Here is a 12257-nt window from a genome sequence, read left to right on the forward strand (position 1 = left end):
AATTTAAAAGTCCATTTTAAATTCACTTAAAAGTCTATTTTAAAGTTCAAAAAGTCCTTAAATCTAGAAGGTACTTTTATAGCTAGACCACTTCTAGTAACTCTTTCAGTATCGCTTGAAGGACTTGTATGGATATTTTCTTCTTCAATATCTGCCTTTTCAGGGCTTCCTTCAGATTCTGGTTGTATTTCCAATGGATATAAGCGTTGAATTGGTCTTAGCATCTATCCATTCGATGCCTTAATTTTAACCATTCTGACGTTATTGTCTTTACCGGGATACAATTTGACTATTCGTCCCAAAGTCCAAAAGGTTCGCCTCTTATTTTCATTCTTAATTAAAACTATGTCCCCAACTTTTAATTCATAAGATGACTTCTTATTTGTTTGTTCGAGCATGAGATTTCCTAGGTATTCTACTCTAAAACATTTTCTCAACTCTTCCCGAATTCTTTGCTGGTACCGTAACCTTCTCTTTAAATTTATCTTGCCCATATGGTCAAGATCTGGTACACCAACTTCTGGAATTTCTTGGAGGAACATTGCAGGAGTAATTGGTTTTTAACTCATCCGAATCTTCGTATACATAAGTTAATGGTTTCGAATTAACTGTAGCTTCACATTCACAAAGTAAGCTAAGCATCTCTTCATAAGTTAGTGGAGCATTCTTCAAGACTCTTCTTGGCATTTTCTTAACGATTTGGATCAAACATTCCCAGATATCACCCCAAAGCAAGCTGAGGGGGGATGATTAATCTTCCATTTAATTCTTCTATTAGCTGCTTCACCTTCAATCATTTTCCAACCAATAGCATTAAACAGATTATAAAGCCCCTGTGAAGTTCGTCCCATCATCACTATACATTACTTGAGGACGTCCACGTTTATGTCTTCGTAAACTGAAGAGAAAGCAATTCATAGAAGGAGAAATTAGCAGTTCCAGATGAATAGCTCTGAATACAGCGAATGTATATAAAGCAAACCAACCTTTTGTTCCATCTTTAAGAATAAAAGGGCCTGCTAGATCTATTCCAACGACTTCAAAAATGGATGCTACTCTAAATCTGTCTTCTGGAAGTGGGCCAGAATGTGTTTTCATTGCTTTTGCACTGCGTCTCCTACAAACAATTCATTTAGAAATAGCTCTTCTTATTGTTTTTCCACCGTTTATAATCCAAAATTTCTCTCGAAGATTGGTTAAGAGCATAAGGGGAGCACTTTTAAAAGTGTTTATGCCTTATTTTATCTTATCCTATAGATGGCGCTGCCCTCACGCCAGATGTCTAATTCGTAATGCATTTCTTAATTTTGCCGTGTGTTTGTAGCAACTGATTAAATAAAACCAAACGATCAGTATTCGATGCTAAGAAAGAATGAACTCATGTAAACAATTCTAACAGCTGATAAAGTAAAAATCTTATTCAATTCTTTGAGTCTTTTTACTGTGTAAATTCAAGTATTTCCAGGTTACTATAAGTCGATGAAAATTCAAGGTAAGCTATTTAATAATTATTAATTATTGAACTTATGAACAAACATTTGAAAATCCAAATCTAGTATTCCATTAAAATTACGTGGTTTACAAAAAAAAAAAAAAAAAAAAAAAAAAAAAAAGGCATGCATTTTTATGTTGTAAATGAAAAACTATAACGAAGTTTTAGTTGTATTCAGATTATTTTCATGTAAAATTCATTCTTTAACATTGGTTTCTACTATACATTTTTTAAATATATGTTTGAAGTTTGCACGACATCTGTACATAACTATTTTGTAGGTAATTTTATTCTTTAAGGTAAAATAAAAACGTCAAAAAGGAAATTAACAATTCCGTTAATGTATCAAACTCAAATCAAGCAAATCGGAAGATTTACTGGAACTGTTGACGATGTTTTAACATCAGAAAATTTAGATAAAATTCTTACATTAAAATGAAATCTGCAAAGATGTCGTGACAAGCTTGAAGAATGTTATTATGAATACTCTATTCTTGAAGATTTTGATGAAGAATCTGAGTTTAAAAATTTGTCTCAGACTCAGGCTTTGGCAGACGAATCATTATTTAAAATAGAAACATATCTAAACTCATTTTTTTAATAAAGAAGCACAGCTCAATAATGGTAAGACGGTAAAATCTGCCACGTAATGCATCTTTAACTGACATTCAAAAATTGCAATATCTTCAAAGAGCAGTTTCTTCTGATGCTTCAAGACTTATTAGAGGATTCGCAATAACCTATGAAAATTATAAAAATGCTTGGGACACTTTACTCGAAAGATAACCAAAGGGATTAGGATTTTCTCAGTGTAGAAAATTATTTAATTTAAAATTTGTAAAACTAACATCTGATTCCATTCGAACAATGATAGATACCAGCAATGAAATTATTCGGAATTTTAAAACTAGAATGCAATCAGTTAGTCGAAATTCTTCTAATATTTGCGTTACAAGATAAGCCAGAAGATTCACTTAAAATCAAGTGGGTATTAACGCTAGAGAATAAAACATTTCCATCTTTAAAAAATTTTCTTTCGTTTTTGGAAAAACAAGCTAGAAGCCTTCAGAGCGTAAAAGGAAATTATAAAATTCCAGACAAATCAGTAAAATTAATTAACAAAACTTTTGCTCTTAAAACAAGTTAAGGCAGGATTCTTGTGCACTTTGCCAGTTACCACATCTTTTACATAAGTGCAAGAAATTTCTTAAAATGAGTATTGATGAGCGTTGGAACTTCATACGAAAAGCAAATCTTTGTTTTAACTGTCTGAGACTAAATCATGGTGTATCATCCTGCAGATTTACTACATCTTGCAGGGTATGTAAACAGGAACATCCCACAATTCTTCGTGCTTTTCGAACTGATAAAAAAACATTCTGCTGAAAGTCAAGTACAGTCTACTCAAAAAGGTCTATCTCAAAATCAGCCTTTATATCAACCTCGGAAGAGCAGCAGTTTTGCTTCACAGGGAATGTAAAAAATTCTAATTTAATATTACGTACCACAGCTGTAATAAGAGTAAAAAATAATCGAGAACAGTTTATCGAATGTTGTGCTCTGATTGATAATGGTTCTCAAACATCTTTAATCACTGAATCGTGTTGCAATCGACTAAAGCTTTCATTTCAAAAGTCTGAACACACTATCCTAGGACTTGATGATACAGTTGCCGCACGTGTTACGAAAGTAGCTAATTTAAATTTTACTCCTCATTTTAATAAGGGGAACTTTTCTGTTAAGGCTTTAGTAGTCAAAAAGCTGACGTCAAATTTACCAAACTTTGATCTGTCAGAAATAAATTGGCCTCATCTGAAAGGATTAAGTAGGCGGATATATTCTTAGATTTAATTCAAACTAGAAAGATAATGCGAAATCAAAACCAACCATCCGCTCTAAATTCAAAATTGGGTTGACTCATTTCAGGAAGGGTATCCGTTTCAAATAGAATTCAGAATTCGTTAATCAATTGTCATGCTTTAATAGACATTGAAAATTCAATGAAAAAATTCTAAAAGTCGAATCGGTTCCAGAAGTGAGTACACTGAATGATGAAGAGCAAGATGTCGAGGCATTTTATTTAAATCACACTAGTCGAAATTCTGATGGTAGATCTGTTGTCAATCTCCCATTTAAGAATAAAGTTCTATTGGGTGGGTCAAGAAATCGAGCTAAGAAGCGGTTCTTTTCCTTGGAAAGGAAAATTCAACAGAATTTAGAGCTTAAAACTCAATATATACATTTCATGCGGGAATATCAAACGATGAATCATACGCGGATTGTTCCAAAAGTTGATTTTTCAAAATCATCGTCAGAGTTTTTCTATTTACCTCATTTTGGAATTACTAGAGATAAAAGTGAAACTACCAAATTACGGGTCGTATTCGACGGTTCTGCAAAGTCTGATTCAGGAGTTTCTTTAAATGATGTTTGACACGAAATGAATTGTTTGACATCCCATTGAAATTTAGAACTCATTGTATCGCACTCACTGGATATATTGAGGAAATGTTCCGACAAATTCTAGTCAATAAACATTTTTGGAGAGAAAATCCTGAAGAACCGCTTAAAGAATTCCAACTTCTGACAGTTACGTATGGCACTTCTTGTGCTCCACATTTGGCTATTCGGACATTAAAACAACTTGCCATAGAGGAACAAACGAGTTTTTCAGAAGCTTCGAGAGTCATAGTGGAAGACATCTATGTAGATGATGTTCTCACAGGAGCGAAGAATAATGAGGAAGCAAAACAGTTAGAAAAATTATCGAATTAATCAAAAAAGGCGGTTTTCCAATAAGAAAATGGGTATCTAATGGACCGTCAGTCATTGAATTTTTACCCCAAGAACTAAGAAGCCGAACGGACCTTTGGCAGAGTGAAGAAAGTCAAATCCATACAATTCTAAAATTCTTCATTTGGGATGCTAAAGAAGATGTATTCAGAATTAGAATAATCCCACCTATGGATGGTGTTTTAACAAAACGTCAACTTCTGTCAACTATCGCCAAAATTTATGATCCTCTTGGGTTTTTATCACCTACAACGATTCAATTAAAAACTTTAAAGCAGCATTTAAACGGAGGAAAAATATTGAATGGGATGATTTATTATCAAATGATATTTCCCAAGCATGGAATCTCTTTAAATCTCAAATATAACATTTAGCTGAAATCAAGATTTCACGATTCATGATGAAAAACAGTTGTATTAAAAATATTCAGTTAATTGGCTTTTGCGATGCGTCTGAACATGCCTATGCTGCAGTGTTTTATCTAAGAACAATATTCGAAAATGGAACATTCCACGTTTCATTGATCAAAAACTTCTCCTGTAAAGATAATAACATTGCCAAGATTCGAACTATGCGCAGCGCTTCTTCTTTCTAGACTCTATAAAGTTGTTTCAACATCCTTAAGAGAGAATATTCACATTGATCAGGCTATTTTATATTCAGACTCAAAAATAGTTTTAGATTGGTTTAGTTCATCTCCTCAAGGGTGGAAAAGTTTTGTTGCGTATAGAATATCAAAATTTCAAGACTTAACTTCAGAAGCTTCATGGAATTACATGAAAAGTCAAGAAAATCCAGAAGATTTTGCCTCCAGAGGTATTTCTGTATTAAAACTGAAAAGTCACACTTTGTGGTGGCATGGTCCTCAATGGTTGTATCAGCATAATATGCTCCCTCTGCCTAGAGATCCACAGGAAGCATGTGTAGATGATATCAGATGCGAAGAAAAGAAATCGTTTCTGTCAGTCAGTATCACCATTTCAGATACACCTGAAGTTACTGCTATGCTAGAAATTATTTCAAAATATTCATCATTTTCAAAATGCATTAGAATAATTTCGTGGTGTTTAAGATACATTAGAAATTGCAAAATACAAGCTCAGACTTAAAAACATCAAAGGTGAATTATCACCTGGAGAGCTTAAAGAAGCAACTAAATCTATAATTAAGCTCATTCAAAAATCAGAATTCAAGCTTCAGTACAACTACTTACAAAAGAGACTTTCCTTGCCTCAGAATAGTAAACTGTTTCCAAAGAATGTTTTCCTTGATGGAGAGGGAATTATTAGAGGACGCTTAACAAACTCGAACTTAGGTCACAATCAAAAACATCATATTCTCAGGCCAAAGAATCATCATTTCACTACGCTACTGATACAGTATTATCACAAAATGCATTTACATAGTGGTCCTCTACTTACTTTGTGTTGTATCCGTCAAAAATCTTGGATACCCTCTGGAAGAGATGCAGTCCGACGAATTCTATCTAAATGTTTGACTTGCTTAAAATTGAAGTCGCAATCATGCCATACCATCATGGGAGACTTGCCTTCTAGTAGATTTGGTGTTGGAAGAGCATTTCTTAACGATGGACTTGATTTTAGTGGACCATTCATTGCAAAACCTAACCTGACACGCAGAATTTACCTAAGAATTAAATCGTACATTGCTCTTTTTATTTGCTTTGCCACTAAAGCAATTCATCTCGAGGTTGTTTCAGACTGATCAACAGATGCCTTTCTAGCGGCTTTAAGACGGTTTATCTCTAGACGTGGAAGGGCGGTAAATTTGTATTCTGATAACGCAACGAATTTTCGAGGAGCAGTAACCTACATAAAAGACGAATCAGTGCTTCTCAGTTCTGCTAAAATTCAAAACTTTGCAGCTCAAGAATTTATTGTATGGCATTTCATCCCACTTCAGCTCCACATTTTGGAGGACTGTGGGAGGCTGGAATCAAATCTGCGAAGCAACATTTATTGAAAGTTTGCAAGTCAGCTATCTTAACTTTTGAGGAATTTACCACTCTAGTAATACAGATGGAAGCATGTTTAAATTCTAGGCCACCGACTCCTCTTTCTTCAGATGCTCAGGATTTAGAACCGCTTACTCCAGGACACTTCTTAATAGGTGCTCCTGTAACTTCCTTTTCTGAAAGAGCTCCAACAAAGTCTCTTTGCCTTAAGTCAAAATGGCATCTGATTCAACAGCTTCGTAATCAGTTTTGGTCAAGATGGCAGAAGGAATATCCGAATCAACTACAACTACGAGAAAGTAGTCATTCCTGAACTTGAGTGTTCAGCCCGAAGGGGTAGGAGAAATGTTCAGCTTTATATATATTTATGCCTTATTTCATCTTTTTCTATAAATGGGGCTGCCCTCGCGCCAGATGTTTAATTCGTAATGTTTTTTTTTTTTTTTTTTTTTTTTTTTTTTGCCGTGTTTTGTAGCAACAGATTAAATAAAACCAAACGTCTAGTATTCGATACTAAGAACTAATGAACTCGTGTAAACAAATCTAACAGCTCATAAAGTAAAAATCTTATTCAAGTTAAAATCAATCTCAATTTTTTGAGTCTTTTTACTGTGTAAAATTCAAGTATTTCCAGGTAACTATACACTGGTGTGCAAAAATTAAGGACGAAGTCGAAAAATTAGCATATCAGCTGAACGAAGAGGCAGAGCGGACAGAAAGACCAATCAGGAGATTAAGTAAGGTGATGTACGGTAGCACATGCGCAGATATGCAGGTAGACGTAATGAGAGAGTGTCTGAGTAGTATAAAGCATGTTGTCGGTGTAAGATCAGTATTTCTGGCAAAGAGATTGCACGCCGTATAGCCGTTAAAATCACACTGAGTTGCTACCTCAGCGAGAAATTGCGAATAATCAATCTGTTAGACGACATCTGGATGCTTTTACCCGAGGTCGAATCGCTGGAAAGTTGGAGGAAGGCCGCAGTGTGACAAGTGTGGCTGCAGAGTTCGGAATTGCTCACAGCATCGTTTCACGACTTTGGAGACAATTTTAAACTACAGGAACAGCTATCCGGAGGTTTAGTAGTGGTCATCCACGAGGACCCACACCCGCAGATGACCGGTATATTGCCTTACAGGTCAGAAAAAACAGGCGGCAGACAGCGGGAGAAATCGCTAGACACACGACACAGGCGACTGGACGACCGAAATCGCGTTTTACCGTGGCCAGAAGACTGCACGGTGGTGGTCTGTTTGCACGACTCCCTGTACGGTGTGTACCTCTAACGCCTGCCCATCGGAGAAGGCGTTCTCTGTGGTGCCGCGAACACCGGAATTGGAGAGACAATGAATGGGGACGAGTACTCTTTACAGATGAGAGCAGATTCAGTCTGAGTAGTGATTCTCATCGCATACTCATCTGGAGAGAGCGGGGAAGCCGCAATCATCCCTCGAATATCATTGAAAGGGACAGGTATGGAGGTGGCGGTATTCTCGTTTGGGGAGGCATCATGCTTGGTAGTCGTACAGACCTTCACATCTTCGACGCAGGTTCAGTCAACGAGATTCTTCTTCCATATGTGCGTCTTTTTAGAGGCGCTATGGGTACGCAGTTCATTTTCATGGACGACAATGCACCATGTCATCGCACAGTAGCTGCCGAACAGCTCTTAGAGAGTGAGGATATTAAACATATGGATTGGCCGGCACGATCTCCGGATCTCAATCCCATCGAGCAGGTATGGGATTTTCTAGGCAGACGCTTGGCAGCTCGTACCTTACCACCAGTAACGATTCCGGAGCTTCGATTGGCGCTGCAAGACGAATGGGCAGCAAGGCCTCAACAACTAATTGACACCCTCATTCTCAGCATGGGCAGACTCTGTGAAACCTGCCTAGCAGTCAGAGGATATCATATCCCCTATTAAAGACCGGATGTTTCTTGCTGGACACCCATCACAGGGATGTTTCGGACTTCAGTCGCATTGCGCTCCATGCTACTTTTTCAATAAAGCTTATTTTTATCCCTCTGATTTCTCTTTTAGTAAGTGTTACTTACATTACTCATGTCCTTACGTATTGGGGATCTTACGGTATTAAATGTGTTGATTTGGAAAGCTTTTGTACAAAGTTATATTGAAAAAAGCGTCTCGTCCTTAAGTTTTGCACACCAGTGTAAGTCGATGAAAATATTAAATAGGTTACCTGGAAGTGGGACAGAATCTGTCCTCATTGCTTTTGCACTGCGTCTCCTACAGGCAATGCATTTAGAAATAGCTCTTCTTATAGTTTTTCTACCGTTTATAATCCAAAATTTCTCTCGAAGATTGGTTAAGAGCATAAAGGGACTTAATTTTTACAATTAAAAATGGAGGAGCCCTATGGAATGCTGTGAGGAAGGGAAAAAGAATAAAAAAATAGCTAAAAATTAAAATAATTAAATAACAAATTTAAATTCAGATTAATATTATTTTAATTAAGAAAAATGTAAAGAGATAAAGAGAAATCTAATAAATTATTAAATTAGTTTTACATAGTTAAACAGAAAAAAGTATCGGACCTTGTCTTATTTGGGGCGTCGGTTGGAATTACAATTCCACTTAGATGCTAAGAAGCAGCTCAGTCGATCTCCATCTGAGTTTAAGCCCTGATTGTATACGTATAATGTACTATTTCAAGGGATGACAGGTATCCCTCTTTTTTTTTTAAAGCACACCAAGTTAAAATGATTAAAGCTTCACTAAGGAGAATAGTGAAAATTCTAGAAACGGTATGAAGATAACGGAAATGTATAGCTTTGAAAATAATGAGGGAAGAGTTAAAGACTTTCCGATTGCGATGCTCTGTCGATATAATTCTAGCCGTGAAGGAGAAAGTTTTCATGAATAAACTTTCCTGAATACAGCGTGAGAATAAACGTAAGAATTCTCTGTATAGTGATAGAAGTTGTTATACCGTTTGGTTACATCAGTCAGAAAGTCTACAGGAGCTCTGCAGTAGGAAGTCACTATAGCGGAACGTTCACGACCAAAGTATCACTTTTGGTTCTTTGAGGGGAATGCAAAATTTACCCGCTCTTACAAATTCATTGCATATCCTGGAGAATAAGCCTTTGACATATGATTGGATAGGTTTTCTTTACTTAAAGGGAAAGTGCGAGGTCTGCGTTCAGAAGTTAGAATTGATTTTTAAGGCATGTTTGTTATTAAAACAAAATTTATGTGCTCAAATTGTGGTTCACGTACATAAAAGAAAGCTTTTTGATTTAGGGCTCCGACAGAAATTATAATTTATCTTGAAAATTGACAAGCACCGGCGCAATTTAATCTCTGAGAGCATATGAAGTGCAGCATGATGTAAAATCAAATGATATTCTAGGATGAATAGTTTATCTAATTTATGTGTACTTGGCAATAAAACTGGAAAAATTTCCTAAATCTTTCTTCTCTGTTACTCTTGTCTTGACTCGCAAAATCCCTTCATCCTTAAACACACGGACTTTAAATTTTTAATATTTTCAGATGAAAAGGAGTTAAGTTGTACGAGCTTTACTATAATTTTTTCTGCTTTTTATAGCTCATGAACTCTAGACTTTCCCTGCTTCTTTCTTCTCTTTTCTTTCGAGAATTTTCTATAATCCTGTACATCCACCCGATCATTCTTGAAATTTTCGTGTAAATCGAAAAGTAGCTAACAACTCTTGAAGACAAGTCGTTGACATTATTAAATGCTGTTAGAACTATTCAACAATGTCAACATTTTCTTCTTCATCATTTCGGGTATGATGAGGCCATTCTTTTTCCTACAACTTCAGCCACTGAGGACCCTCCCACCAATGTGATTCTTTTAGATTCTTCGCTGAACAACCTCTTGAAGGCAAGTCATCAGGATTCTCAGTGCCTGGTACATGTCGCCACCTTGTTCGATTTCTTATCTCCTTAACTCGTTTTTTACACACACAATCCATGTATCATCATGACTTATCCAATACCGTACTGAAGTTGAATCTGTCCAATAATATTCTTCAATATCTTGGATACTTAAGGCCTTTTCCATCATATCAGAAAGTCGTATGCCTATTGCACATGCCATTAGTCTAGGAATTGACATTGCTTTCAATGGTACGATCCTCGATTTAGAAATCAGGAGTCGCACTAGAACTTGATTTTCACTTCCCCCCTCAAGAAAATGACAGTTAAATAAGATAATTTAGATGCATCACCGAATGTATGCAGGCTGATGGATACACGATTTTCTATTGACATATATCTTGGAATTTCAACGAATTTCAAAAGATGAAGATCCTTAAACCATTTCTTAAACTTTTCAGTTACATCTTTTAACAGTTCATCATCCTAACCAAGTTTTGATTTCCAGCTTTCTTGAAGAAGTAGTTTTTGATACAATGTTACAGGGCAACAAACCCCAATCTGATCAAAAACTCTTTGTGCAATAGAAAGTAACTTTTTCTAGTAAATGGTTCCATCATCTCAGTTCTTAAATCAACTTCACAAGATAAAGTGTCAGTTCTTCGATTCCACAGCACTCCTCAGACTTGAGATATTTCTAGTTTTGGAGTTGATATACTCGTATTAAAATTGGTAAACTCTCAGCTTCTCAATTCAAATTTAGAGTTTTACATTAACTATATACAGACGTCTATAAAATGCTGAGTTTCACATTCTGTATCCAATGAAATGACGCAGTTATCAACACAAAACGATCTCAATAACTTTTCAGCAATTTCTTTACGTTCTATGCATGTATTCTCTAGATGATGACGAATAACTGCTCCAAGAAAAAACGAACTGCAGATAACTCCGAAATCTACTCTATGGTGCCTAAAAAACTTGAATTTCTTTACTGTCACTATCCTTCCACGACAGAAATTGAAGATTATCCCGAGCTTCTTCGGCAATGCTTATCTGTAAAAACACCATTTTTATGTCAAGTATAACACTTATTCTTTTTCCCCTAAATCTTACTAATAATGGCGGTATCAATTCTAAATTGTTTAGGTCCTTTTTCAAGACAATCATTAAGTGAAGGAAATCCTTTCTTTCAACTTGATGCGTCAAAACTGGTCTAAACTTAGTTGTTGAATTTTCCTTGATAATACCTCTATGTGGCAAGTAGCAATCAAATTTAGATAGTTCTTCACGTGGTACCTTTTCAATTATAGCTTCTTTTTCTCATGTACCCATGGAAATTTCACTTCATATCTTCCCTCATTATCTTTCTTAAATTTGTCATAAATGACCGTTTACGATCTTATCAAATTCCCCTTAGATTTCAATTCAAAGGGATCTGTAATGCTAATGGTTTCTAATTCCCAGAGATTTTTCTGTTATCTTGATTTTGAATTAAGAGGAAGGTAACTATAGCACCAATACAATTTTCCCCCCTAGTTGTTGGCGATTTACCCATCCGAGCACTGTTTCCATGGCAAAAATCCCTGTACTTAATTTCTGTATTTTTCCTATATAAATATTTCCAGAAAATTCTGAACCCTACTATCAAAAGTTCAATCCTCGGGTTGACATAATCAACATCTGTGATATGAATTCCCTTTAGAGCTAATTCTGATCCCGAAGGTCCTTTCTGTAGACTAAGTATAGGTCCACAAATAATAGGCTGATCTAAAACAGGAATTTTGCAGCTATAACCAGTATGTAGATTCTCAACATTTATGATTCATATCAGATATCCTTCCTCTAAACACAACGTGTGTTAATTTTTTATGAGTTTCTGATCTTATTCCTAAGGATTCTACTGTTGATTTTAAAACATAGGAATATTCAGATTCAGTATCGACCAAAGCTTCAAAGATGAAGTTTCTTTCCTTCATGTTGCATGGCAACCACTAAAATTTGAAGCAAAACTTCCTGAAGTACATGTTGAAGAAAGAGTACTAATTTGACAATTTTCTTGATTGCACTCGACAGGAACTTTTGATTTCTGCTTAAATTCTTGACAAACAAAATGCTTCCTACCACA

Source organism: Stegodyphus dumicola, chromosome 3 (genome assembly GCF_044657685.1).
Source record: "Stegodyphus dumicola isolate Sdum_Otavi_A_Nest chromosome 3, ASM4465768v1".
Lineage (NCBI taxonomy): Eukaryota > Metazoa > Arthropoda > Arachnida > Araneae > Eresidae > Stegodyphus > Stegodyphus dumicola.